The sequence below is a fragment of the Gossypium hirsutum genome, chromosome A11 (assembly GCF_007990345.1).
Source record: "Gossypium hirsutum isolate 1008001.06 chromosome A11, Gossypium_hirsutum_v2.1, whole genome shotgun sequence".
Taxonomy (NCBI): domain Eukaryota; kingdom Viridiplantae; phylum Streptophyta; class Magnoliopsida; order Malvales; family Malvaceae; genus Gossypium; species Gossypium hirsutum.
Window position 1 is genome coordinate 76509982 of NC_053434.1, and position 4214 is coordinate 76514195.

A 4214-nucleotide genomic window follows, 5' to 3' on the forward strand; every position below is an offset into this window, starting at 1 on the left:
TTTTTGTTTTGATATTCCAGGATATTGATTCAAGTTAAGCTCTTATTTAGAGGAGGAATAGACCTTGTCTAAGAGTACATTTGTCATAATTAAGCGAGTTGATTGCGCGCTTAGAGATAGGGTGACAAGATTTTGCCATATTAGGGTGAAACCTAATAAGGGGATCCATAGATCGAGTTAATGTAACCCTAGGGAGTTAATTAGAAAGAGATTTCAATTATTCAACCTAGGGTTAGACGTTGTTAGTCTCAAGAGAGATAATAATATAACTTAGGAATTTCTACGGATCAAGTCAAATGAATAAATCGTCCGATTCAAAGTCAAATAACAAGTGAAGTCTAGGTGGATTTTTCCTTAGGTATTGTCTCAATCAATCAGGTTTTCCAAAAGTAATTCCCCAATTATATTTTCTATGAATTCTTAGTTTAGTTAATTAGTTAGTTAAACCAAACCCCATTTTTCTTAGGCTAGATAATAAAAAGACAGTCATTACTAGTACTTTTAGTTCATTTGGGTTCGACAATCCGGTCTTGCTAAAGCTATACTACTGTTCGATAGCTACACTTACCTTCATCGTGATAATAGTTAGTTTCAAGAATGATTCATTATAAATATTTAAAACCTGTCACGAATATCACGTACCAAGTTTTTGGCACCGTTGCAGGGGAACTAAGATATTAGGAATACTTGATTTTTATTACTTTAGCCATTTACTTTTACTGCAATTTTAATTTTATTCTAATTTTGATTAGTAATTGTTCTTTTTCCCTTTTTCTGGTAGGTTCTTATAGTTTATGACTAGAAGAAACCCGTCAGGACCACTACTTATTAATAGTGAAATTAATCGCATAGCTTGTAGAAACCAAAGAGAAATAAGGCGAAGATTAAGATACACAGAGAACGAGCAAGAAGACGATATTCAAACCCCAACCGATTTGATGGCTGAAACCAAGAAAATCCGCTACCTCCTGCAATTGCTGTTAATCAAAATCCTACTTCGCGCACTATATATGATTATGCTAAACTTAATTTAATAGGAACCGAGTCAAGTATATTTAGAACTGCTATTGCTGCAAATAATTTTGAACTGAAACCTAACACAATTCAAATGATACAACAATTTGTTCAGTTTGATGGTTTGCAGGACGAGGATGCCAACGCTCACTTGGCAAATTTCCTAGAATTTTGTGATACATTTAAAATCAATGGCATTTTTGATAATGCCATACGTCTTCAGTTGTTTCCCTTTTCATTAAGGAATAAGGCTAAACAATGGTTGAACTCGTTACCACAAGGGTCAATCACTACTTGAGAACAAATGACTGAAAAATATTTATTAAAATATTTTCCACCAGCTAAAATAGCCGAATTACGTAATGATATCTCTTCTTTTGTGCAGATGGATGTAGAAACACTCTACGATTCATGAGAGAGATACAAGTACCTTTTGAGAAGGTGCCCTCACCATGGGTTACCACTTTGGCTACAAGTTCAAACATTCTATAATGGCCTGAATCCTTCGACTTGGCAGATGATTGATGCAGCTGGTGGGGGAACTATCAATAATAAGACACCTGAGGAGGCTTACGAATTTATTGAGGAGATGTCACTGAATAACTATCAGTGGCAAGTTATGTGAACAAAGCCGACGAAAGCAGCCAGTGTTTTCAACCTCGACACGGTTACTATACTATCCAAGCAAGTAGAACTCTTAAATAAAAAGATTGATGGTTTTTGTGGTTCTACTCAGGTACATCCAGTGATGAGGTGCGATTCGAATGGAGGAGAAACATGCACAGAGTATCAACCCTTCAACCCTAGCATCGAGAAGGAACAAGTCCAATATATGGGTAACAATAACTCTGGATCCCAAAATAACCCATATAGTAACACTTATAATGCAGGTTGGAGGAACCATCCCAATTTCTCTGGGGCGGTCAAGGAAATCAAAGGCCACAACATCCTTTGGGCTTTCAACAACCACCTTACGAGCAAGAAAAGAAGCCAAACCTTGAGGAGATGCTAACCAAATTCATCTCGGTGTTAGAAACTCATTTTCAGAATACTGAAACAACACTCAAAAATCAACAAGCATCGATCCAAGGGCTCGAAACTTAGATTGGACAGCTTGCCAAGTTGATTTTCTGAACGACCACAAGGTAGCTTGCCAAGCAATATAGAATCTAACCCAAGGGAGCAACTCAACATGATTACTAGTCAAGATGAGGAAGGGTTAGTCACACTTGAACCAGAACCAATGCAAGAAACTGAGATAAGCAAAGGTAAAGGTAAGGTAGACCATAATGAGCAGAAACTGGTAAGTACATAATACAAACCTCGTGTACCATACCCTAATGCGACAAGGAAAGACCGCTCAGATGAACAATTTGGTAAATTCCTTAAACTCTTAAAAAAAATTACATATTAACTTACCGTTTATTGAAGCTCCATCGCGGATGCCAAACGCAATGAAATTTTTAAAGGAGCTTTTAGCAAATAAGCGGAAGTTGGACGAGGCTTCATATGTGAAGCTAAACGCAATTTGCTTAGCTATTCTACAAAATAAACTACCCAACAAAATGAAAGATCTAGGGAGTTTTACAATTCCTTGCTTAATTGGTAGTTTAGATGTTAATAATGCATTAGCTGATTTAGGGGACAGTATTAACGTCATGCCTTACAAAATGTTTAGACAACTAGGTCTTGGGAAACCCAAACAGACTAGGATGAGCATTCAATTAGCAAATAAGACTATAAGATTTCCTAGGGGTATTATTGAAGATGTGCTAGTTAAAATCGATAAATTTATATTTCCCGTTGACTTCGTTGTTCTAGACATAGAGGAGGGTAGCAACACCCCTTTGATTTTAGGAATGCCCTTTTTAACAACTGCTAGAATGATTATTGATGTGGCACAGGTGAGCTCACACTTCCTGTGGGAGACGAAACAATCACCCTTCAAGCTCGCAATTCCGGCAACATATCGAAAATTGAAGGTGATTGTCTAAACCATTCTACTAAAACTGACAATATGGTGCAACCTACTTTGCAGGAAATGAGTTTGAAGGAAGTTATTTGTGAAGAACGAAGGCTACAAATCGAAGAGCTAGATGAATGGCAGACACATAAACCGAGAACACACAATAAACCAAAACTACGCCAAAACAAGCTCAATACCTTTCCAAATCAACTTAAGGTTGGAGATAAAGTTTTATTAGATACCGTAGATCCTCACATTATCAATGCCAAACCGAATGAAGAAATCCCTCTTACAGTACTGAGCATTTTCCCATTCGGTACAGTCGAGGTAAATCATCCCAAGTTTGGCACTTTTAAGGTAAACAATACCCGCCTAAAACCTTATTTTGATGAGATTCACAAGAGGAATAAGGAGTATAAACTCCTCGAACCACCATGATCATTCAATGGAAAGATAAATCGAGCTTAGACTATAAATAAACGCATTTCAGGAGGCAACTCGAGCACTAACAGTATTACTTTCTTTAAATTTTAGTTTTTAAAATCTAACATACTAACCAAATCATTTAGCACAGGCTTTTCAGAACCACACGACCAGGCACACGGGCGTGCCGTAGGTCGTGTACATACCACGGGATGCAACATGGCCGTGTGATACGACCGTGTGAAAATAGGGCAAAAATTTCTTCCCCAACACGAGATGCGATAAGTAGCCACGACCGTGCGACATGGCCGTGGGCCAAATTGCCAAAATAACACTGGCTTGCAAGATGCCCGTGTTTTGAAACCGTAGTTAAACCTGTCAATTTAACATGGGCGTGCGCCTTCCTACACGAGCGTGGGAGAAGTGAATGGAGATCGACACAGCCGTGCAACATGGCCATGTACACCAATGCGCCTAATTTCAAAAAATACGAAATGCACTGGCTGAGCTTAGAGCACACGGGCGTGCCCCACGGCCGTGTGCCCCAATTTCTCTATAAAACCTATTATTTATTTTATTTTATTTTTATCTCTATATTTTGAAATTATTATTCTTCATTTTATTTCCTTTTAATACTATTTCATCCTGAGTTTTTACAATTTCTATTCTTTGGCTATTTCATTATGAGTAATTATGCTTCAGTATACCTCTTAAAGAATTCTTGATTTGCTCAAAGTTAGAAAGAGCTCAAAAGCTCACTATCACTCAGGAACTTGAAATGTAACACCCCAAACCTGGCCCAAACGTTATG

At 37.7% G+C, this 4214-nt stretch overlaps 1 non-coding gene across 1 annotated transcript; it reads right to left on the reverse strand.

The window, feature by feature from the left end:
• Positions 1 to 1362: 1362 nt before the first annotated feature.
• Positions 1363 to 1473, reverse strand: LOC121210168 (small nucleolar RNA R71). Its single transcript, XR_005905296.1, has one exon. It is a non-coding gene; the product is annotated as a small nucleolar RNA R71 (small nucleolar RNA).
• Between the last annotated feature and the right edge of the window lie 2741 nt (positions 1474 to 4214).